This window comes from Sapajus apella, unplaced genomic scaffold, assembly GCF_009761245.1.
Source record: "Sapajus apella isolate SASKATOON/1434 unplaced genomic scaffold, GSC_monkey_1.0 scaffold75, whole genome shotgun sequence".
Taxonomy (NCBI): domain Eukaryota; kingdom Metazoa; phylum Chordata; class Mammalia; order Primates; family Cebidae; genus Sapajus; species Sapajus apella.
In genome coordinates this window covers 782,492-809,106 of record NW_022437015.1, presented here as the reverse complement: position 1 = coordinate 809,106, position 26,615 = coordinate 782,492, and the positions used below count along the sequence as shown (strand labels likewise).

The 26,615-nt window shown below is 40.0% G+C and overlaps 1 protein-coding gene and 1 pseudogene across 3 annotated transcripts in view; both read right to left on the bottom strand.

The window, feature by feature from the left end:
* The window catches only part of CHIC1 (cysteine rich hydrophobic domain 1), a 152,453-nt gene that overhangs the window by 25,198 nt on the left and 100,640 nt on the right, over positions 1 to 26,615 (bottom strand). The gene's annotated exons all lie outside the window — the stretch shown is intronic.
* On the bottom strand, positions 19,915 to 22,075 carry LOC116532214 (annotated as a pseudogene).

Here is a 26,615-nt window from a genome sequence, read left to right as displayed (position 1 = left end):
ACAACAAACAAAAACATGCTGGTAAGGTTGTGGAGAAAAAGAAAGGATTTTGCATTGTTGGTGGGAGTGTAAATTAGTTTAACCATTATGAAAGACAGTGCAGCAATTCTTCAAATACCTAGAGGCAGAAATACCACTTGACCCAGCAATCTCAGTGGGAATAAGCCCAAAGGAAAATAAATCATTCTATTATAAAGATATAAGCATGCATATGTTAATCACAGCATTATTCACAATAGCAAAGACAGAATCAATGGAATCAACAGAAATACCTATCAGTGATAGACTTGATAATGTGGTATATATGTACCATGGAATATTATGCAGCCAAGAAAAGAAATGAGATTGTGTCCTTTGAAGGGTCATGAGTAAAGCTGGAGGCCATTATTCTCAGCAAATAACACACGAAGAGAAAACCAAATACCCACGTTCTCACTCATAAGTTGGTGCTGAATGATGAGAACACATGGACACAGTGGGGAACAACACACTGGGTCCTGTCAGAGGGTGAGAGGTGATAATGGAGGGCATCAGAAATAATAGCTAATGGATGCTGGGCTTAATACCGAGGTGATGGAGTGACCTATGCAGCAAACCACCATGTTGCACATTTACTTATGTAACAAATCCGTAAATTTTGAACATGTACCCTTGAACTTAAAACAGAAGAAAAACCTGGCAGAGACTCAACAACAAAAGAAAACTTCAGGCCAATATCCATGATGAACATAGAAGCAAAAATCTTCAATAAAATATTGGCAAACCGATTGCAACAGCACATGAAAAAGCTTATCCATCTTGATCAAGTAGGCTTCATCCCAGGGATGCAAGGCTGGTTCTACATATGCAAGTCTATAAACGTAATTCACCATATAAACAGAACCAAAGACAAAAACCACATGATTATCTCAACAGATGCAGAGAAGTCCTTAAACAAAATTCAACAGTCCTTTATGCTAAAAACTCTCAATAAATTAGGTATTGATGGAATGTATCTCAAAATAATAAAAGCAAGGTATGACAAACCCACAGCTAATATCATCCTGAATGGGCAAATATTGGAAGCATTTCCTTTGAAATCCGGCATCAGACAAGGATGCCCACTCTCACCACTCCTATTAAATATAGTATTGGAAGTTCTAGCTAGAACAATCAGGACAGAAAAAGAAATAAAGAGTATTCAATTAGGAAAGAAGGAAGTCAAATTATCTCTATTTGCAGACAACATGTTTGTATATTTAGAAGAACCTATTGTCTCAGCCCCAAATCTCCTGAAACTGATAAGCAAAATTCAGCAGTCTCAGGATACAAAATTAATGTGCAAAAATTACAAGCATTCCTATACACCAATAACAGGCTTAAAGAGAGCCAAATCAAGAAAAAACTGCCATTCACAATTACTACAAAGAGAATAAAATATCTAGGAATACAACTAACAAAGAATATAAAGGACCTCTTCAAGGAGAACTAAAAACTAATGCTCAATGAAATAAGAGTGGACACCAACAGATGGAGAAACATTCCATGCTCATGGTTAGGAAGACTCAATATTGTGAAAATGGCCATATTGCCCAAAGTAATTTAAGGTTCAATGCTATCCCCATGAAGCTACCAATGACCTTCTTCGCAGAACTGGAAAAAACCATCTTAAACTTCATATGGAACCAAAAGAGAGCCCGCATAGCCAAGTTAATTCTAAGCAAAAAGAACAAAGCTTGAGGTATCAGGCTACTTGACTTCAAATTATACTACAAGGCTACAGTAATCAAAACAGCATGGTACTGGTACCAAAACACAGATATAGACCAATGGAACAGAACAGATGCCTAGAAGGCAATGTCACACATCTACAGCCATCGGATCTTTGACAAACCTGACAAAAAAAAGCAACAGGGAAAGGATTTCCTGTTTAATAAATGGTGTTGGGAAAACTAGATAGCAGTGTGCACAAAGCAGAAACTGGACCCCTTCCTGACACCTTACACTAAAATTAACTCCAGATGGATTAAACACTTAAACATAAGACCTAAAACCATAAAAACCTTAGAAGAAAACCTAGGCAAAACCATTTAGGATATAGGCATAGGCAAGGACTTCATGACTAAAACACCTAAAGCATTGGCAACAAAAGCCAAAATAGACAAATGGGATCTAAGTAAACTCCACAGCTTCTGCACAGAAAAAGAAACAATCATTAGAGTGAACCAGCAACCAACAGAACAGGAAAAAATTTTTGCAATCTACCCATCTGACAAAGGACTTATACCCAAAATCTACAAAGAACTAAAACAGATTTACAAGAAAAAAAAAAAAAAAAACCAAAAAACAAACACATTCAAAAGTGGGCAAAGGATATGAACAGACACTCTTCAAAAGAAGACATATGTGAGGCCAACAAACATATGAAAAAATGGTCATCAGACGGATCCAAGAAGGCTGATCAGGAGCAGCTCAGGATTGCAGCTCCCAGGGAAAGTGCAGAGGGTGAGTGGACATCGCATTTACAGACAGATTTTTATTGCCCACAGACCAGAAGATTCCCAGGCGGAGGAGCCCCATGGGTTGCCAGTGCAGCTGTTTTGGCCAGCGCAGCTGTTTTGGCCAGCACGGCGGGTCTCCGCACAAAATACACGGGTCCAGGCGCTGTTTTAGCTGGCGATTGGAGCTCCTGGGAGACAGACTCACCCAATCAACTCATAAAAAAGGGGACTGAAACAGGGAGCCAGGTCAGGAGATTCCTGAGCAAAAAAGTGCCACAAATCTCAGCGCGGCTGTTTCAGTCGATGCAGTGGGTGGCCGCATGGGAAATCACACAGATCCCAGGGCCTTTTCAACAGGCAACTGGAACACCTGGGAGACAAAGTCACCTGTTCGACTGAAAAAAAAAAAGGGGGGGTCTGAGGCAGGGAGACAGGTGATCAGGCTCGACTGGTCCCACCCCCACAAAAAAAAGAGCAATCTGAAACCCTCTGAATTGAGAGCTTCACAGCAAGCACAGCTGAACCCGGGATGGTCCAGCTTTGAGGGGGAGGAGCGTCCGACATAATGGAGGCAGTCCACCACTACGGAGGTAGTTCACCATTGCTGAGGCAGCCCATCATTGCTGAGGCAGCCCGCCATTACAGAGAGTGTCTGTCATTACAGAGGGGGGTCCCCACTGCCGAGGTAGGTCTAACTATATCCATATAAACAGGACTGCAGTGAAGTTCACATGACAGCTAGGCAGAGCCCACAGCAGCTCAGCAAAGTCTCTGCAGGCAGACAGTGACTAGGCTGCCTCCTCGCTGGGCAGGGCAGCCCTGAAAAAAGGCAACAGCATGACAGAAACTTATAAATAAAGCCCTACATCCCCAGGGCAGAGAACCTGGGGGAAAAAAAAGGCATTTATGAGTTCTACTTCAGCAGACTTAAACGTACCTGCCCAGCAGCTCTGAATGAACAACAGAGCTCACAGCTCAGCACTTCAGCTCCTATAAAGGACAGACTGTCTCCTCAAGCAGCTCCCCAACACCCATATATCCAGAGTCACCTCATAAAGGGGAGGTCAGGCTGACATCTGGCAGGTATCCTTCTGGGATAAAGATAGCAGAAGAAGAAAGTGGCAGCAACCCTTACTGTTCTGCAGCTGCTGCAGGTGATCCCCAGGCAAGCAGGGCCTGGAGTGAACCTCAGCAGTCCTACAGCAGAGGGGCCTAAATGTTAGAAGGAAAACTAAGAAACAGAAAGAAATAACTTCATCATCAACAAACTGGATGTCCACTCAGAGACCTAATCTGAAAGTCAACAACTACAAAGATGACAGGTGAATAAATCCATAAGGATGGGAAGAAACCAGTGCAAAAAGCATGAAAATACCCGAAACCAGAATGCATCTCTCCCTACAAGGGATCACAGCTCCTCACCAGCAAGGGAACAAGGTTGGATGGAGAATGAGTGTGATGAATTGACAGAAACAGGCTTCAGAAAGTGAATAATAAGAAACTTCTCTGAGCTAAAAAAACATGTTCTAACCCAATGCAAAGAAACTAAGAACCTTGAAAAAAGATTTGATGAAATGCTAATGAGAATAAACAACTCAGAGAGGATTATAAGTGAACTGATGGAGCTGAAAAAAACAACATGAGAACTTTGTGAAGCATACACAAGTTTCAACAGCCAAATTGACCAAGCAGAAGAAAGGATATCAGATGTCGAAGATCAACTCAATGAAATAAAATGAGAAGGTAAGATTAGAGAAAAAAGGGTAAAAAGGAACGAACGAAGTCTCCAAGAAATGTGGGACTATGTGAAAAGACATAATCTATGTTTGACAGGTGTACCAGAATGTGACGGAGAGAATCAATCCAAGCTGGAAAATACTCTTCAGGATATTATCCAGGAAAACTTCGCCAACCTAGCAAGTCAGGCCAATATTCAAGTCCAGGAAATACAGAGAACACCACAAAGATATTCCTCAAGAAGAGCAACCCCAACGCACATAATCGTCAGATTCACCAGGGTCGAAATGAAGGAGAAAATGCTAAGGGCAGCCAGAGAGAAAGGTCGGATTACCCACAAAGGGAAGCCCATCAGACTCACAGCAGATCTCTCAGCAGAAACCCTACAAGCCAGAAGAGAGTGGGGGCCAATATTCCACATCCTTAAAGAAAAGAACTTTCAACTCAGAATTTCATATCCAGCCAAACTAAGCTCATAATCGAAGGAGAAATAAAATCCTTTATGAACAAGCCAGTGCTCAGAGATTTCATTACCACCAGGCCTGCTTTACAAGAGCTACTGAAAGAAGCACTAAACATAGAATGGAACAACAAGTACCAGCCACTCCAAAAACACACCAAATGGTAAAGAGCATTGACACAATGAAGAAACTGCATAAACTAATGGGCAAAAAACCCAGCTAGCATCAAAACGGCAGTATCAAATTCACACATAACAATATTAACACTAAATGTAAATGGGCTAAATGCCCCAATCAAAAGACACAGACTGGCAAATTGGATAAAAAGCCAAAACCCATCAATGTGCTGTATTCAGGAAACCCATCTCACATGCGAGGATACACAAAGGCTCAAAATAAAGGGATGGAGGAAGATTTACCAAGCAAAAGGAGAGCAAAAGAAAAGCAGGAGTTGCAATTTTCGTCTCTGATAAAACAGACTTTAAACCGACAAAGACCAAAGGAGACAAAGAAGGAAATTACACTGTGGTAAAAGAATCAATGCAAGGAGAGCTAACGATCCTAAATATATACGCACCTAATGTAGGAGCACCCAGATACATAAAGCAAGTTCTTAATGACTTACAAAGAGACTTAGACTCCCACACAATAATAGCGGGAGACTTTAACACCCCATTGTCAATATTAGACAGATCAATGAGACAGAAAATTAACAAGGATATCCAGGACTTGAACTCAGAACTGGACCAAGCAAACCTAATAGACATTTACAGACCTCTCCACCCTAAATCCACAGAATATACATTCTTCTCAGCACCACATCACACCTACTCTAAAATTGACCACATAATTGGAAGTAAATCACTCCTTAGCAAATGCAAAAGAATGGAAATCATAACAAACAGTCTCTCAGACCACAGTGCAATCATGTTAGAACTCAGAATTCAGAAACTAAATCAGAACCTCACAGCTTCATGGAAACTGAACAACTGGCTCTTGAATGTTGACTGGATAAAAAATGAAATGAAGGCAGGAAATAAAGATGTTTTTCAAAACCAACGAGAATGAAGACACAACATACGAGAATCTCTGGGACACATTTAAAGTAGTGTCTAGAGGAAAATATATAGCAATCAATGCCCGCATGAGAAGCAAGGGAAGATCGAAAATCGATACCCTATCGTCAAAATTGAAAGTGCTAGAGGAGCAAGATCAAAAACTCAAAACCTAGCAGAAGACAAGAAATAACTAAGATCAGAGTGGAACTGAAGGAGATAGACACAAAAAAAAACCCTTCAAAAAATCAATAAATTCAGGAGCTAGTTTTTTGAAAATATCAAAAAAATAGACCACTAGCCAGATTAAGAAAAAAGAAAAGAGAGGATAATCAAATAGATGCAATAAAAAATGATAAAGGGGATATCACCACAGATTACACAGAAATACAAACCATCATTAGAGATTATTACAAGCAACTCCAACTCTATGCACATAAATTAGTAAACCTGGAAGAAATGGATAAATTCCTGGACACTTGCATCCTCCCAAGCCTAAACCAGAAAGAAGTTGAAACTCTGAATAGACCAATAACAAGGGCTGAAGTTGAGGCAGCAATTAACAGCCAACAACCCAAAAAAAAGCCCAGGTCCAGATGGGTTCACAGCGGAATTCTACCAAACATGAAAAGAGGAGTTGGTACCATTCCTTCTGAAACTATTCCAAACAATACAAAAGGAGAGAATCCTTCCAAAATCATTTTATGAGACCAACACCACCTGGAGACAACAGATGCTGGAGAGGATGTGGAGAAATAGGAACACTTTTATACTGTTGGTGGGAGTGTAAATTAGTTTAACCATTGTGGAAGACAGTGTGGCGATTCCTCAAGGACATAGAAATAGAAATTCCATTTGACCCAGCAATCCCATTACAGGGTATATATCCAAAGGATTCTAAATCGTTCTACTACAAGGGCACATGCACACAAACATTCATTGCGGCACTGTTTATAATAGCAAAGACCTAGAACCAACCCAAATGCCCATCAATGATAGACTAAACAGGGAAAATGTGGGACATATACACTATGGAATACTATGCAGCCATATAAAACGACGAGTTTGTTTCCTTTGCAGGGACATGGATGACCCTGGGAACCATCCTTCTCAGCAAACTGACACAAGAACAGAAAATCAAACATGGCATATTCTCACTCATAGGTGAGTGTTGAACAATGAGAACACACAGACACAGGGAGGGGAGCATCACACACTGGGATCTGTAGGGGGGATATAGGGGAGGGACAGCAGTGGGTGGGGAGTTGGGGAGATAGCATGGGGAGAAATGCCAGATATAGGTGATAGGGAGGACGGCAGCAAATCGCACTGCCATGTGTGTACGTATGCAACAATCTTGCATGTTCTTCACATGTACCCCAAACCCTGAAATGCAATTAAAAAAAAAAAGAAAAATACTCATCATCACTGGTCATTAGAGAAATGTAAATCAAAACTATATTGAGATACCATCTCATGCCAGTTAGAATGGCAATCGTTAAAAATTCTAGAGAGAACAGATGGTGGAAAGGATGTGGAAAAAATAGGAACACTTTTACACTATTGGTGAGAGTGTAAATTAGTTCAACCATTGTGGAAGACAGTGTGGTGATTCCTCAAGTGCATAGAAATAGAAATTCCATTTCACCTAGCAATCCCATTACTCGGTATACACCCAAAGGATTATAAATCATTCTATTATAAGAACACATGCACATGTATGTTTACTGCAGCACTGTTTACAACAGCAAAGACTTGGAACCAATCCAAATGCCCTTCGATGATAGACTGGACAGGGAAAATGTGGCAGATATACACCATGGAATACTATGCAACCATAAAATATGATGAGTTCATGTCCTTTGTAGGGACATGGATGAACCTGGAAACCATCATTCTCAGCAAAGTGACACAGGAACAGAGAATCAAGCACCACATGTTCTCTCTCATAGGGAGGTGTTGAACAATGAGAACACATGGACACAGGGAGGGGAGCCTCGTGCACTCAGTTCTGGAGGGGGAGACTAGGGGAGGCACAGTGGGGGCTGGGGAGTTGCAGAGGGATAACATGGGGAGAAATGCCAGATATAGGTGATAGGGATGGAGGCAGCAAACCACATTGCCATGTATGTACCTATGCAACAATCCTGCCTGTTTTTACATGTATCCTAGAACCTAAAATGTAGTAATATATATATATATATATATATATATATATATATATATATATGTATATATATATTTATGTATATGCCAAATAAAGTCAAAATGAAAAAGGAGACACTACAAGGGATACTGCAGAAATAAAAAGAATCATTAGAGACTGTTATGAACTATATGCCAACAAATTGGAATATCAAGATAAAATAGACAAATTCTTTGACAAATATGATCTACCAAGACTGAATCAGAAAGAACACTAAAACCTCAACAGACAAATAATGTGTAAAGAGATTCATTCACCAATAAACATCTTAAAACAACAAAATGACCAAAACTGAATGGCTTTATGGCTGAATTCTGCCAAATTTTTAAAGAACCGATAACAATTCATCTCAAATTACTCTAAAAAATTTAAGACAAAGACATACTTCCTAATTCATTCCACAAGGTCCGCATTAACCTGACACCAAAGCCAGACAAAAATATAAGATAAAAAGTACAGGCTAATATACCTCATGAACATAAATGCAAAAGTCCTCAACAAAATACTAGCAAAATGAACATCTAGCAACACAACAAAAAGATAAATACCAGGATCAAGTGGGATTTATCCCAGGAAAGTGAGAATAGCTTAACATACACAATCAGTAATATCAACAAAATAAAAGAGTAAAAATACGTGATCATCTTAATTGTGCAGAAAAGGCATTCAATAAAATTCAACAACTCTTCAAAGTAAAAACTCTCAGCAAAGTGAGTACAGAAGGAACATATCTCAAAACAATAATGCCCATATATGATAAACCCATAGCTAACATCATACTAAATAAGAAAAAAAATGAAAGTGTTTCCTTTAAGATCTTGAACAAGACCAGGATGCCCACTTTCACCATTTTGATCAAAATTTTACTAGAAGTTTCAGCCATAGCAATAAGGCAAGAGAAAGAAATATAAAGCAATGAAGCAGAAAGAAAGAACTCAAATTGTCCTATTTGCAGATGACACGATCATATATAATTAGGAAAGCCTAAAGACGTTACCAAAATATTTCAAATTCAGTAAAGTTGCAGGATACAAAATCAACACATGGATGTCAGTAGCCTATTTATATGCCAACAACAAACAATCTGAAAAAGAAATTTCTAAAAATGCCATTTACAATAGATATAAAAAAATTTTAGGAATACATTTACTCAAAGAGGAAAAGGGTTTCTAAAATGAAAATTATAAAACATTGATAACAGAAATTAAAAAGGGCACAAAAATATGGAACAACATCCCATGCTAATGGATTGGAAAAATTAATATTGTTAAAATGCTTACACTACCTGAAGCAATATACAAATTCAATGCATTTCCAATCACAATAAAAATTACATTCTTCACAGAAAGAGAAAATAATTCTAAAATGTGAATGAAAATACACAACATCCTGAATAAGCTAAGTAATCTTGCACAAAAAGAACAAAGCTGTAGGCACTAAAACAATTTTAAAATATACTACAAAGCTACAGTAACCAAAGCAGCATGACACTGACATAAAAAACAGATACACCAACAGGAGAGAACAGAGGAACCAGAAGTAAATCCACATATTTTACAGCCAATTGATTTTTTTTTCTTTTTAAGTTCTGGGATACATGTGCAGAATGTGCAGGTATGTTACATAAATATACATATGCCATGGTGGTTTGTTGCACCTATTGACCTGTCCTCTAGGTTCCCTCCCCTTGCTGCACACCCAACAGGCCCCATTGTGTGTTGTTCCCCTCCTTGTGTCCATATGTTCTCATTGTTCAACTTCCACTTATGAGTGAGAACATGTTGTGTTTGGTTTTCTGATCCTCTGTTAGTTTGCTGAGGATGATGGCTTCCAGCTTCACCCATGTCCCTGCAAAGGAAATAATCTCATTTCCTTTTATGGCTCCATAGCATTCCATGGTGTATTATGTACCAATTTTGTTTATCCTGTTTATCACTGATGGGGATATTGGTTGGTTCCATGTCATTGCTATTGTATGTAGTGGTGCAAGAAACATACGTGTGCATGTATCTGTATAAAAGAATGATTTCCATTCCTTTGAATATATACCCAGTAATGGAATTGCTGGGTCAAATGGTATTTCTGGTTCTAGGTCCTTGGGGAATCACCACACTGTCTTCAACAATGGCTGAACTAATTTACATTTCCACCAATAATGTAAAAGCATTTCTATTTCTCCACCACTTCACCAACTTCTGTTGTTTCTTAACTTCTAAATAATTGCCATTCTGACTGGCATGAGACAGTATCTTATTGTGGTTCTCATTTGCATTTCTGTAATGATCAGTGATGTTGAGCTTTTTGTCATATGTTTGTTGGCTGCATAAATGTCTTCTTTTGAATAGTGTTTGTTCATATCCTTTGCCCACGTTTTGATGGCATTTTTTCTTGTAAATTTAAGTTCCTAGTAGATTCTGCTTATTAGACCTTTGCCAGATGGGTAGACTGCAAAAATTTTCTCCCATTCTGTAGGTGGCCTGTTCACTCTGATAATTTCTTTTGCTGTGCAAAAGCTCTTTAGTTTAATTAGATCCCATTTGTCAATTTTGGCTTTTGTTGCAATTGCTTTTGGTGTTTATGTCATGAAGTCTTCGCCTATGCCTATGTCCTGAATGGTATTACCTAGGTTTTTTTCTAGGATTTTTATGGTTTTGAGTTTTACATTTTAGTCTTTATTCCATCTTAATTTTGTATAAGGTGTAAGGAAGGGGTCCAGTTTCAGTTTTCTGCAAATGGCTAGCCAGTTCTCCCAGCACAATTTATTGAATAGAGAATCTTTCATCATTGCTTGTTTTTGTCAGGTTCATTGAAGAACACATGGTTGCAGATGTGTGGTGTTATTTCTAAGGTCTCTGTTCTGTTCCATTGGCCTATATGTCTATATGGTACCAGTTCCATGGTGTTTTGGTTACTGTAGCCTTGTATTATAGCTTGAAATCAGGTAGTGTGATGCCTCCAGCTTTGTTCTTTTGCTTAGAATTGTCTTGGCTATATGGGCTCTTCTTTGGATCTATATAAAATTTTAAAGCAGTTCTTTTTTTTTTTTTTCTAATTCCGTGAAGAATGTCAATGGTAGTTTGTTGGGAATAGCATTGAATCTATAAATTACTTTGGGCAGTACGGCCATTTTCATAATATTGATTCTTCCTATCCATGAAAATGGAATGTTTTCCATTTGTTTGTGTCCTCTCATTTCCTTGAGCCATAGTACTCCTTGAAGAGGCTCTTCAAATCCCTTGTTAGCTGTATTCCTAGATATTTTTACTCTCTCTGTAGCAATTGTGAACGGGAGTTAATTCATTATTTGGCTTTCTGCTTGTCTATTGTTGATGTAGATAAATGCTTGTGATTATTGCACATTGATTTTGTATCCTGAGATTTTGCTGAAGTTGCATATCAGCTTAAGAAGTTTTGGGGCTGAGACAATAGGGTTTTCTAAATATACAATAATATCATCTGCAAAAAGACAATTTGACTTTCATCTTCCTATTTGAATATCCTTAATTTCTTTCCCTTGCCTAATTGCCCTGGCCAGAACTTCCAATACTGTGTTGAAAAGAAGTGGTAAGAGAGGACATCCTTGTCTTGTGTTAGTTTTCAAAGTAAATGCTTCCAGCTCTTGTCCATTAAATATAATATTGGCTGTGGGTTTGTCCCAAACAGATCATTATTCTGAGATATGTTTCATCAATACCTAGTTTGTTGAGAGTTTTAACATGAAGGAATGTGAAATTTTATTAAAGGCTTTTTCTGCATCTATTGAGATAATCATGTGGTTTTGTCTTTGGTTCGCTTTATGTGATGGATTATGTTTATTGATTTGCATATATTGAACCAGTCTTGCATCACAGGGATGAAGCTGCCTTGATCATGGTGGGTAAGTTTTTGATGTGTTGTTGGATTTGGTTTGCCAGCATTTTATAGAGGATTTTTGCATCGATGTTCTTCAGGAATATTGGACTAAAGTTTCATTTTTTCAGGGTGTCTCTGCCAGGGTTTGGTATCAAGAAGATGCTGGCCTCATAAAATAGTGGGGGAGGGGTCCCTCCTTTTAAATTGTTCGAAATAGTTTCAGAAGGAATGGTACCAACTCTTTTTGTACTTCTGGTAGAATTCAGCTGTGAATCCATCTGCTCCTAGGCTTAAAAAAATTTTTTGTTGTTGTTGTTAGTACATTAATTACTGCTTCAATTTCAGAAGTTGTTACTGGTCTATTTAAGAATCCGACTTCTTCCTGGATTAGTCTTGGGAGGGTGTATGTATCCAGGAATTTATCAGTTTCTTCTAGATTTTCTTTACTTTTGTAGAGGTGTTTATAGTATTCTCTGATAATAATTTGTATTTCTGTGGGGTCAGTGGTGATATCCCCCTTATTATTTTTTATTGTGTCTGATTCTTCTCTTTTCTTTTTAGCGTGACTAGCAGTCTATGTATGTTGTTAATTTTTTTTTTTCAAAAACCAGCTCCTAGATTCATTAATTTTTTTTTTGAGGGTTTTTTGTTTCTGTCTCATTCAGTTCCACTCTGATCTTAGTCGTTTCTTGTCTTCTGCTAGCTTTTGGATTTGTTTGTTCTTGCTTTCCTAGTTCTTTTAACTCGACTTCAGATCTTTCCAGTTTTCTGAGGTGGGCATGTAGTGCTATAAATTTCCCTTAATGATGCTTTAGCTGTGTTCCAGAGATTCTGGTATATTGTCTCTTTGTTCTCATTGGCTTCAAAGACCTTGATTTCTGCCTTAATTTTGTCATTTCCCCAGAAATCATTCAGGATCAGGTTGTTCAATTTCTATGCAGTTGTGTGGTTTTGAGTGAGTTTCTTAATCCCGAGTTCTAATTTGATTGCACTGTAGTCTGAGAGACTGTTAATGATTTCTATTATTTTGCATTTGCTGAGTAGTGTTTTATTTCCAATTATGTGGTAAATTCTAGAATAAGTGCCATGTGGCACTGAGAAGAATGTATATTCTGCAGATTTGGCATGGAGAGTTCTGTAGATGTCTATTAGGACTTGATCCAGAGCTGAGTTCAAGTCCTGAATATCCTTGTTAATTTTTTGTCTTGTTGATCTGTCTAATACTGACTTCTGGGTGATAAGACCTCCCAGTATAGTTGTGTGGGAGTCTAAGTCTCTTTGTAGGTCTCTAAAGGCTTGTTTATGAATCTGGGTGCTCCTTTATTGGGTGCATGTATGTTTAGAATAGTTAACTTTTCTTGGTACATTGATCTCTTTACTGTTATGTAATGTTCTTCTTTGTCTGTTTGGATCTTTGTTGGTTTAAAGTATTTTTATCAGAGACTAGGATTGCAACCCATGCTTTTTTTTTTTTTTTTTTTCTCTCTATTTGCTTGGTAAATATTCCTGCTTCCCTTTATTTTAAGCCTATGTGTGTTTTTGCATGTGAGATGGGTCTTGACTCTTTACCCAATTTGCCAGTCTCTGTCTTTTAATTGGGGCATTTAGCTCTTTTACATTTAAGGTTAATATTGTTATATGTAAATTTGATGCTGTCATCATGGTCCTAGCTGGTTATTTTGCACACCAATTGATGCAGTTTCTTCACAGTGAAATTAGTCTTTATATTTTCACATGTTTTTGCAGTGGCTGGTACTAGTTTTTCCTTTCCACGTTTAGTGCTTCCTTCAGGAGCTCCTGCAAGGCAGGGCTGGTGGTGACAAAATCCCTTAGCATTTGCTTCTCTGGAAAATATTTTATTTCTCTTTCACTTATGAAGCTTAATTTGCCTGGATATAAAATTCTGGGTTGAAAAGTCTTTTCTTTAAGAATGTTGAATATTGCCCCCACTTTCCTCTGGCTTATAGGGATTTATGCTGAGAGATCCACTGTTAGTCTGATGGGCTTCCCTTCATAGCTTTCTCTCTGGCTGCCATTAACACTTTTTCCTTCATTTTGACCTTTGAGAATCTGATGATCATGTGTCTTGGGATTGATCTTCTCATGGAGTATCTTAGTGGTGTTCTTTGTATTTCTTGAATTTGAATGTTGTTCTGTCTTACTAGGTTAGAAAATTTCTCCTGGATAATATCTGGAAGTGTGTTTTCTAGCTTGTTTCCATTTTCCCTGTCTCCTTCAGGTACTCCAGTCAATCATAGGTTCAGCCTTTTTACATAGTCCCACATTTCTCTTAGGCTTTGTTCATTCCTTTTCATTCTTTTTTCTCTAATTTTGTATGCACACCTTATCTCAGGACGGTGGTCTTCAAACTCTGATATTTTTTCTTCCACTTGGTCAATTCAGCTATCGATACTTGTGTATGCCTCATGAAGTTTTGTGCTGAATGTTTCAGCTCCATCAGGTCATTTATGTTTCTCTCTAAAATAGTTATTCTAGTAAGCAACTCCTCTAACCTTTTATCTAGGTCTAGCTTCTTATCTTCTTTGCACTGGGTTAGAACATGCTCCTTTTACTCAGTGAAAGTTGTTATTACCCAACTTCTGAAGGCTACTTCTGTCAATTCATCCATCTCATCCTCTGTACAGTTCTGCGCCCTTGCTGGAGAGGCATTCAATCATTTGGAGAAAAAGAGGCACTCTAGTATTATGAGATTTCAGTGTTTTTTGTTTCTTTGTTTGTTGTTGTTGTTGCTGTTGTTGATTCTTTCTCATCTTCATGAGTTTGTCTAAGTTTCGATTTTTAGAGCTGCTGCCCCTTGGGTTTTCTGTTGGAACTTTTGTTGTTGTTGATGCTGTTGTTGTTGCTTTCTGTTTGTTTTTCTTTAAATGGTCAGGTCCCTCTTCTCTAGGGCTGCTGTGGTTTGCTGGGGGTTCCCTTCAGACACTATTCACCTGGTTCTCTTCCATGCCTAGAGGCTAGAGAACAGCAAGGTAGCGTGCCTATTACTTCCTTTGCGATCTCTGATCTTGAGGGGCACTGATCTCGAGGGCAATGCCAGTAAGATTGCTCCTGTATAGGGTGCCTGACAAATCTTGTTGGAGGGTCTCACCCAGCTGGGTGGCACAGGGGACAGAATCCATTTAATGAAGCACTTTTACTGTCCCTTGGTGGAGGGGGTGTCCCTCACTGGGCAGAAACCCACTCATCTAGGCTGCCTGGATTCCTTAGAACTAGAAGGAGGAAAGGCTAAGTCTGCTGCTCCACAGAGACTGTTGCCACCCCTCCCCCTAGGGGCTCAGGCCCAGGGAGATCAGAGTTCTGTCCCTGAGCCCCTGGCTGAAGCTGGTGGAGTTCCTGCAGGGAGGCCACACCCAGTGAGGAGAGATGGGTCAGTGTCAGGCCTGAAGAGGTGCTCTGGCCACAGTCTGCCACACAGCCAGTATGTTAGGCTGTGGGGGACATCTCTAGGGACGAAGCCATCCAGCCTCCCTGGCTCCAGCTGGGGAAAATTGTGGTCTTAAGCTATAGAGATGGCTGCCACCCTTCCCCAGCCCATGGAGCTTAGTGTGTTAGGCAGCTATGAGTCCCAGTGCTGGCTGTTGCCCCTCCCCTAGGGAGCTCAATCAGCTTAACAATCACCCACAGCTGTGGTGCTGGTCACCCCTCTCCCCAGGAACTCAGCAGGCTTAAGCAGATTCTAGTTGAGAGGCTGTTGAAAATCTGCATGGCTCAGATGTTGGAACCCTAGTCCCTGTGTTGGTTTACAATTGGGATTTGCCGATCCATGGGTTGCACAGTTTTATGGAAAAAGCATGGTTTCCCCAGATGGGTAACACGCTCACTCCCCAACTTCCTTCGGCCAACTGATTTTCAATGAAGGCACCAAAAACATTCCATGGGTAAAGTGTATCATCTTCAATAAATGGTACTGGGAAAACTGGATATCCATATACAGAAGAATGAAACTAGACTCCTATCTCTCACCACATACAAAAATCAAATAGAAATGCATTTTAGACTTAAATGTAAGATCTGAAACTACTAAAAGTTTGAGAAATGCTTGAAGGCATTGATCTGGTCAAAGATTTTATCAATAAAACTTTGAAAGTAAAAACAGACAAACGGGATTTCAACAAAGAAATAAAAGGCAAAAAATAAAAATAAAAAAGACAGAAGTGAAATTGTCTCTGTTTGCTTAAAACCTTATCCTATAAATAGAAAACCTGACAGATTCCACCAAAAAAACTGTTAGAGTTGATAAACAAATTCAGTAAATGTACAGTACACAAAATCAACATACAAATTTCAGTTGTGTTTCTATATACTACAAAGAAAGAAAGAAATTAAGAAAGCAATCCCATTTACAATAGCATCACAAAAATTTACACAGAATTAAAGTTCACTAAGGATGTGAAAGATCTGTATCCTGAAAACTACAAAACAAAGATAACAGAAACAGAAGAAAACAAATGGAAAGATATTTTGTGTTTGTGCATTGAAAAAATATTGTTAAAATGTCCATACTACCTAAAGTGACCGACACATTCAATACAGCCCCTATGAAAATTCCAATGTTATATTTCACAAAAACAGAAAAAGCATTTCCTAAAGTTCATTTGGAACCACAAAAAATTCCAAATAGCCAAACAGTCTTGAGAAAAAAGAACAAAGCTGGAGGCCTCATACTACCAAATTTCAAGATATATTACAAAGCTACCGAAATCAAAACTGCATGGCAACAGCATAAATAGAGACACATTAGACAATAGAACAGGATAGAGTGCCCAGAAATAAACTTGTGTTTATTCATGGTCAAACCATGGTCAATTGGTTTGACAAAGTTGCTAAGAAGACATAATAAAGGACAGTGTCTTCAGAAAATGATATTGGAACAACTGAGTATTCACATGCAGATGAATAAAATTAGGCCCATATCATACATAAAAATCAGCTCAGAATGGATTAAAGACTTAAATGTAAGACCTGAAAATATTAAACTACTAGAAGAAAACAGGGTAAAAACTCCATGACACTGATCTGGGTAGTAATTTCTTGTCAAAAGCACAGGCAACAAAAGCAGAAATAAATGAATAGGACTGCATCAACTAATAAGCCACTGCAGAGCAAGGAAAATAATTAACAGAGTGAAGAGACAATTCCATGGATTGGGAGAAAATATTTGCAAACCATACATCTGATGAGGCTAATATCCAAAGCATAAGAAACTCAAACTGTAAGAAAATAATCCAATTACCAAAAATAGGTGGAAGATCTCAATAGATACTTCTCAAAAGAAGACACAGATAGACAACAGGTATATGAAAAGGTGCTCAACATCACTAATCATCAGGGCAATTTAAATGAAAACCACAATGAGATATTACCTCACACCTATTAGAATGGCTACTCTGAAAAAAAAAAAAAGATAATAAGTGTTAGTGAGAATGTAGAATAAAGGGAATTCTTTGACACTGTTGACAGAAATGTAAATTAATACAGCTGTTATGGAAAACAGTATAGATGTTCCTCAAAAAACTAAAAATAGAATTCCCATATGATCCAGCAATCCTACTTCTGGATATATATCCAAAAATTTGAAATCAATATGTCAAATGAGTATCTGTACTCCCATGTTCATTGCAGCATTATTCACAGTAGCCAAGGTAGGCAGCAACCCAAGTGTTACTGTCAATGGACTAATGAATAAAGAAAACATGGCACATATGCAAGATGGAATTCTATGTAGCACTAAGAAAGGAAAATTCTATCATTTTTGACAATACCACGTGAAAGTCATTATGTTAAGTGATTTAAGCCAGGCACAGATAGATACTGTGTGATCTCACTTATATGTACAAACTAAAAAAATTGACCTCAAAGTAGAGAGTGGTATGGTGGTTACCAGTAAAAGGGGTTTGGGAAAGGTGAACAGTGAGATATTGGTCAAAGGATACAAAGTTTCAGTTAGATTAAGGCAGCAAATTAACAAAGATATATAGGGAACAAACTTAACAGGACCAAATGGACCTAATCAATATCTACAGAATTCCTCACTCCAAAACAACAGGACATACATTCTTCTCATTGCCACATGGCACATATTCTAAAACTGACCATACTATCAGACAAAACAATCCTCAGCAAATTAAAAAAAAAAAAAATACCAAGAACAATCTCAGACCACAGCACAATAAAAACAGAAATCAATACTGAGAAAATCACTTAAAACCATCCAGTTAGAGAGAAATTAAACCACCTGCTCCTGAATGACTTCTAGGTAAACAATGAAATTCAGGAAGAAATCAAGAAATTTTTTGACATTAATGAGAACATGATAATTATGTACCAGAATCTCTGGGACACAGCTAAGGTAGTGTTAAAAGGGAAATTTAGGCCAGGTGTGGTGACTCATGCCTATAATCCCAGGATTTTGGGAGGCCAAGGCAGGTGGATCACGAGGTCAAGAGATTGAGACCATCCTGGCCAATGTGGTGAAACCCTGTGTCTAATAAAAATACAAAAATTAACTGGGCATGGTGGCACGTGCTAGTAATCCCAGCTATTTGGGAGTCTGAGGCAGGATAATTGCTTGCACCAGGGAGTCGATGGTTGCAGTGAGCTGAGATTGCACCACTGCACTTCAGCCTGGCGACAGAGTAAGACTTTGTCTCAAAATAATAAAAAAAAAAAAAAAAAAAAAAAGAGAGAAATTTATAGCACTAAATGTCCACATTAAAAAGTTAGAAACATCTCAAATTAACAACCTAAACCACAAGTAGAAGAACTAGAGGAGCAAGAGCAAACTAACCCCAAAGCTAGCAGAAGACAAGAAATAACCAAAATCAGAGCTGAATTGAAGGAAAATCTAGACACAGAGAGAAGATCAACAAATCCAGGAGTGTCTTCTTTGAAAAAACTAGTAAGATAGATAGACCGCTTGTTAGAAAAAAACCGAAGATCAAAATAAACACAATTAGAAATAACAAAGGGGATAGTAGAAATGACGCATAAATACAAAAAGAATCCCATCAGAGAGTACTATAAACACCTTCATACATACAAACAAGAAAATTTGGAAGAAATGGACAAATTCCTACACACATACATCCTCTTCAGACTGAAGAAGGAAGAAAATGAATCCCTGAATGGACTAATAACAAGTTCCAAAACTGAATCAGCTGGCAGAGACACAACAGAAAAAGGCCAATATCCTTGATGAACATTGATGTAAAAATCCTCAACAAAATACTAGCAAACTGAATCCAGCACAGCAAAAGGCTAATCCACCATGATCAAGTCAGATTTATCCCTGAGATGCAAGCTTGGTTCAACATATGAAAATAAATAAATGTGATTCATCACATAAACACAATTAAAGACCAAAACCACATGATTATCTCAAGAGATGCAGAAAAGGCTTTAACATTTTTCCTACCATGTTAAAAACCTCCAATAAACTAGACCATATACTTTAAAATAATAAGACATATCTAGGACAAACCCCCAGACAACATCATACCAAATAATGGATAGAAGCTGGAAGCATTTCCCTTGAAAACTGGCACAAGACAAGGATGCCTTCTCTCACCACTCCTATTAAACATAGTATTGGAAATCCTGCCCAGGACAATCAAGCAAAAAAAGGAAAATAAGGGCATCCAAATAAAAAGAGAGGAGTCCAACTATCAGTTTGCAGACGACATGATTCTACATCTAGAAAACCCCATATTCTCTGCCGCAAATCTCCTTGAGCTGAGAAAAGACTTCAGCAAAGTTTCATGATACAAAATCAACACACAAAAATCAGAAGCATTCCTATACACCAACAACATTTAAGCTAAGAACCAAATCAGAAATGTAGTCCAATTCACAATTACCACAAAAAGAATAAAATAGGCACACAGCTAATTAGGGTGGTGAAAGACCTCTACAATGAGAGTTACAAAACAGGGCTCAAAACATAGACCAACACATAGACACAAAAACATAGACCAACATTCCATGTCATGGATAGGAAAAACAGGTATCATTAAAATGGCCACAATGTCTAAAACAATTTACAGATGCAATGCTATTCTTATCAAACTACCAATGACATTCTTCACAGAACTAGAAAAAAAAAATTTTTTTTGAACAAAAGCATGTTGAAATGTATTAGAATCAGAACCTGTACAAAAAAAAATTAAAATATAACCTGAAACTGTTCAAGTCCTTTTCTCTTGCCAGGAGAATGTCATCATTAGAGGGCTTTCAGTCATCACCAAGGAGGGGTGGAAAGACACACGGAAGCAGCAACAGGTCCTTCAGCAGACAGAGGGACATTGGTGCCACCATCCCTACCCAGGTGGAGCCAGGAGGAGTTAAGGATCTCAGGAGAGCAAGCATTAGCTGGCAGCCCCAGTGGGCAGCTGGGGTCTACACACCAAATACAAGGCTGAGTAGTCAGAGGGAGCAGGAAGAGTGGCCAGGAGAGAACACCAAGCTGGAACCACTTCTGCCTCCCAGCAGACACACAGCACCCTCTGTCTGTGCTCAGATAGCAGAGGTTAGTCAACCCAGCACTCCCAACTAATCGGGGATCGAAGATGGGCTTAAGAGGCTGAAAACCCATGGGTTTAGTAAACATAGCCCAGCATCACGTCCCTCGACAGCCTGAACTGGAGCTGCCAACAAGGGATGAGGCAGAAGAGGGAAAGCAGAGCATCTTAACGCCTGGCTAGAGATCGCTGCACCATCATGGGGACTGTGGTATGAGGGGCTGGAGAGGAACGCCCCCTCCTCACAAGGGGAGGGGCCTCCTTCACAGTCATCACTAGGGGCTGGTTAAAGCTGCCTCCAGCTTGTAACCACACTGACAAAACGACATGAAGCAAAAGAAAAACTGGGAGGGAGACAAGCCCTTACACAGAGACAAGAACCTCCTGGAGGGAAGCTGGGCAGTGTCTGACCCTGTTGGGATGGCATCGGCGGAGCCCGAGTCTGAAGGAACAACTGGGGGAGGAGAGACTCAGTGAGGGGGAGTAACAGTTTTTCTGGAACAGTACAAAGAGGGTGGGGAGGCACTGATGAGGGGACGGGCAGGTATGGAACTCACTGCAGGTAGAGAAGGGAGGAAATGGGCCCTTGGTATCCCCTCCCCACCTGACCCAGGCCTGGTAAGTGCCAGCTGCCCCAGCTGGCCCTAGTGGCAGCTGGAGACCAGATCTTTCACTTTGCACATCTTCTTGGTGGGCTGCCTCTGCTCAGCGTGAGGTGGACACTCCCGTTCAGCCAGCTGCTGCTCCATCTCCTGAGCCGAAGAGGATGCCGTGGCATTGAGTGTCTTCTTGATGTTGGTTACCTCTGCTTCTACCTGCTGCTGAGTTCGGTTGTGGTTCTCTTTGTACTGGTTGGCACTCAGAACTTGCTGCTCGATGCCCAGCAGAACTGCTTGACAGCTGTCACACCATTCATGCAGGGTCTTGACAATATTATTGATATCCTTCTTTCAGATGTCAAGGCCAATGCAGAAATGCACTTCCAGCAGCTGGTTTCGCTGGTCCAGCTTGCCTTGGATGATGTCAGTGTAGACAGCCTCAATGATGAGGTCTTCTAGTTCCTGGAGATTCCGCATCTCCAGGTCTTTCAGCAACACAGAGTAGGGGATACACTTCATTCTTGATGCCAAGCTCACGATGGTAAGATGCTTCAGCTTGTTCTGCTGAGCTGTGCTCAGTTCTGGCAGGCTCTCTTTGTTGGCTATGTAATCTGGATATGTCCCATAGACAAACAGGTTCAACAACTGCAAATAAGCAGCATTAGCTCCTTCTGCAAGCTCCTGCACATTGGCCAGCTCCAGAAGTTCTCCAAAGACATACACTCCAGGGGGCCTCTAAGACCTGGCTTATGAGAGCAGTGAGGGCTGAGCCACTGGTACCTTTGGCTAGTAAAATAAACTGCTCCAGGAGGTTACTTGAGGGCTTCTGTTCCCCTGCCATTGTCTGGCCTTGAACTCTATCTGTACCACCTCTCTGTCCTGAGTCACTGGCTCAGCCTCCTGGCGCTTGCCCGCAGGTTGTCAAGCATCCATGATCAGCCTGGCATCCCAGAAAAAATTTTTTTAAACATTTATGTGAAAACAAAAAAGAACGCAAATAGCCAAGCCAATCCTAAGCAAACAGAGCAAAGCCAGAGGCATCAGGTTAACCAACCTCAAACTACATTACAGGGTTACAGTAAACAAAACAGCATGATGCTATTACAAAAACAGACAACAACCAATGGAACAGAATAGAGAGCCCAGAAATAATGATGTACACCTACAAACATCTGCTCTTTGACAACACTGACAAAAGCAAGCAATGGTGCTGGGATAATGGCTAGCTATATGCAGAAGACTGAAGCTAGACCCCTTTCCTACACCATATACAAATATTAACTCAGTGAATTAAAGATTTAAATGTAAAACCCAAAACTACAAAAACCCTGGAAGATAATCTAGGAAATACTCTTCTGGACATAGGACCTGGAAAAGACTTAATGATGAATACTCCAAAAGTAAGTGCAACAAAAGCAAAAATTGAGAAATTGGATCTAATTAAACTAAAATGCTTCTGAGCAGCCAAAGAAACTATCGACAGAGTAAACAATCTACAAAATGTGAAAAAATAATTTCCAAACTATGCATTCAACAAAGTTTTAATATCTATAATCTAGACGAAACTTAAATTTACAAGAAAAAACAAACTACCCCAATAAAAAGTGAGCAAAAGACATGAATACTTTTCAAAAGAAGACATACATATGGCTAAGCAACATATAAAAAATCAACATCACTAATCATTAGAGAAATGAAAATCAAAACCACAATGAGATACTATCTCATACCAGTCAGAATAGCTATTATTAAAAAGTAAAAAAAAAATAAGAGATGCTGTTCAGGTTGCAGAGTAAAGGAAATACTTGTTTTTTCAATCCAAGATGGCCGTTTAGGAACAGCTCAGGATTGCAGCTCCCAGTGAAAGCGCAGAGGGTGAGTGGACGCCGCATTTTTATTGCCCACAGACTAGGAAATTCCCCGGCGGAGGAGCTCCACGGTTGCCAGCGCGGCTGTTTCAGCCGGCGCCGCTGCTTTGTCCCGCGCGGCTGCTTTGTCGGCGCCCCGGAGCCGTGGTTCTCCGTACAAAATACACCGGTCCAGGTGCCCTTTTGGCTGGAGATTGGAGCCATGGGAAGTCGCCCATTCACCGGTTCTAAAAGGGGACTGAGCAGAGAACCAGGGCAGTAGATTCCAGGGCAAAAAAAAAAAAAAGCGCCACAAACCTCAGTGCTGCTGTTTAAGCCAGCACAGTGAGTGGCCGCAGGGGAAAACAAACAGACCCCGGCGCCTCTTCAACTGGCGACTGGAACACCAACTTAAAAAAGAAGCTGAGGCAAGGAGCCAGGCAATCAGGCTTGGCTGGTCCCACACCCACAAAAGAACAGCAACCAGAAACTCTGGACTGAGACTTTCACAGCAAGCGCAGCTGAACCCGGGATGGTCCAACTCTGTGGGGGAGGGGCGTCCACCATTACCGAGGCAGCCCGCCGCGAGGTAGTCGGCCAATACTGAGGCAGCCTGCCATTGCCAAGGTAACCCGCCATTGCTAAGGCAGCCCGTTGTTGCCAAGGCAACCCACCACAGCAGAGAGACTCCGCCTCAACAGAGGCGGGCCACCATCACCAAAGCAGTTCTAACTATACTCATATAAACAGGACTGCAGGGAAGTTCACTCAGCAGCTGGGCGGAGCCCACAGCAGCTCAGCAAAGCCTCTATAGGCCGACAATGACTAGGCTGCCTCCTTGCTGGGCTGGGCAGGTCTAAAGGAAAAAAAAAAAAAAAAGAAGGCAGCAGCATAACGGAAACTCATAAATAAAGCCCTAAATCCCTGGGACAGAGCACCTGGGAACAAAAAGCAGTTTATGAGTTCTGCTGCAGCAGACTTAAACGTACCTGCCCAGCAGCTCTAAATGAACAACAACAGAGCTCACAGCTCACCATTTGAGCTCCTATAAAGAAGAGACCGTCTCCTCAAGCAGCGCCCTGACCCCTATATATCCAAAGAGACACCTCATAAAGGAGAGATCAGATTGACACTAGGCAGGTATCCTTCGGGGACAAAGATAGCAGAAGAAGAAAACTGGTAACAAACCTTACTGTTCAGCAGCTGCTGCAGGTGAACCCCAGGCAAGCAGGGCCTGGAGTGAACCTCAGCAGACCTACAGCAGAGGGGCCAGACTGTCAGAAGGAAAACCAAGAAACAGAAACAACCTCATCATCAACAAACAGAACGTCAATCTGAAAGATTTGAGACCCAATCTGAAAGCCAGCAACTACAAAGTCGACAGGTGGATAAATCCTTAAAGATGGGAAGAAACCAGCGCAAAAAGGATGAAAACACCCGAAACCAGAACACCTCTCCTCCTACATGGGATCACAACTCCTCACCAGCAAGGGAACAAGGTTGGAGGGAGAACGAGTGTGATGAAATGACAGAATCAGACTTCAGAAGGTGGGTAGTAAGAAACTTCTGTGAACTTAAAGAACATGTTCTAACCAAATGTAAAGAAACTAAGAACCTTGAAAAAAGATTTGACGAAATGCTAACGAGAATGGACAAAACAGAAAGGAGTATAAGTGAACTGACGGAGCTGAAAAACGCAACACGAGAACTTTGTGAAGCATGCACAAGTATCAACAGCCGAATTGACCAAGCAGAAGAAAGGATATCAGAGATGGAAGATCAACTCAATGAAATAAAACGGGAAGGCAAGACTGGAGAAAAAAGGGTAAAAAGGAATGAACAAAATCTCCAAGAAATGTGGGACTATGTGAAAAGACCTAATCTACGTTTGATAGGCGTACCCAAATGCGACGAAGAGAAGGAATCCAAGCTGGAAAATACTCTTCAGGATATTATCCAGGAAAACTTCGCCAACCTAGCAAGGCAGGCAAACATTCAAGTCCAGGAAATACAGAGAACACCACAAAGATATTCGTCAAGAAGAGCAACCCCAAGGCACATAATCGTCAGATTCACCAGGGTCGAAATGAAGGAGAAAATACTAAGGGCAGCCAGAGAGAAAGGTCAGGTTACCCATAAAGGGAAGCCCATCAGACTCACAGCAGATCTCTCAGCAGAAACCCTACAAGCCAGAAGAGAGTGGGGGCCCATATTCAACATCCTTAAAGAAAAGAACTTTCAACCCAGAATCTCCTATCCAGCCAAACTAAACTTCATAAGTGAAGGAAAAATAAAATCCTTTGGGAACATGCAAGTACTCAGAGATTTCGTCACCACCAGGCCAGCTCTACAAGAGCTCCTGAAAGAGGCTCTACACATATAAAGGAACAACAAGTACCAGCTCAACCAAAGGGCAAAACATGCATCTAGCATCAAAATGGCAGTATCAAATTCACACATAACAATATTAACACTAAATGTAAATGGACTAAATGCCCCAATCAAAAGACACAGACTGGCAAATTGGATAAAAAGACAAAACCCATCGGTGTGCTGTATCCAGGAAACCCATCTCACATGCAAGGATACACAAAGGCTCAAAATAAAGGGATGGAGGAAGATTTACCAAGCAAATGGAGAGCAAAAAAAAGCAGGAGTTGCAATTCTCATCTCTGATAAATTAGACTTTAAAGCAACAAAGATCAAAAGAGACAAAGAGGGACATTACATAATGGTAAAAGGATCAATCCAACAAGAAGAGCTAACGATCCTAAATACATACGCACCCAATACAGGAGCACCCAGATACATAAGGCAAGTTCTTAATGACTTACAAAGAGACTTAGATTCCCACACAATAATAGTGGGAGACTTTAACACCCCATGGTCAACATTAGACAGATCAACCAGACAGAAAATTAACACGGATATCCAGGACTTGAACTCAGAACTGGACCAAGCAAACCTAATAGACATTTACAGAACTCTCCACTCCAAATCCACAGAATATACATTCTTCTCAGCACCACATCACACCTGCTCTAAAATTGACCACATAATTGGGAGTAAATCACTCCTCAGCAAATGCAAAAGAACGGAAATCGTAACAAACAGCCTCTCAGACCACAGTGCAATCAAGTTAGAACTCAGAATTCAAAAACTAACCCAGAACCGCACAGCTTCATGGAAACTGAACAACTTGCTCTTGAATGTTGACTTGATAAACAATGAAATGAAGACACATATAAAGATGTTCTTTGAAACCAACGAGAATGAAGACACAACATACCAGAATCTCTGGGACACATTTAAAGCAGTCTCTAGAGGAAAATATATAGCAATAAGTGCCCACATGAGAAGCAAGGAGAGATCAAAAATTGACACCCTATCGTCAAAACTGAAAGAGCTAGAGGAGCAAGATCAAAAAAATTCAAAGTCTAGCAGAAGACAAGAAATAGCTAAGATCAGAGCAGAACTGAAGGAGATAGAGACACAAAAAACCCTTCAAAAAATCAATAAATCCAGGAGCTGGTTTTTTGAAAAGATCAACAAAATAGACAGACCACTAGCCAGATTAATAAAAAAGAAAAGAGAGAATAACCAAATTGATGCAATAAAAAACGATAAAGGGGATATCACCACAGATTCCACAGAAATTCAAACCATCATCAGAGATTATTACAAACAACTCTACGCACACAAACTAATAAACCTGGAAGAAATGGATAAATTCCTGGACACTTGCCTCCTCCCAAGCCTAAACCAGGAAGAAGCCGAAACCCTGAACAGACCCCTAACAAGGTCTGAAGTTGAGGCAGCAATTAAGAGCTTACCACCCAAA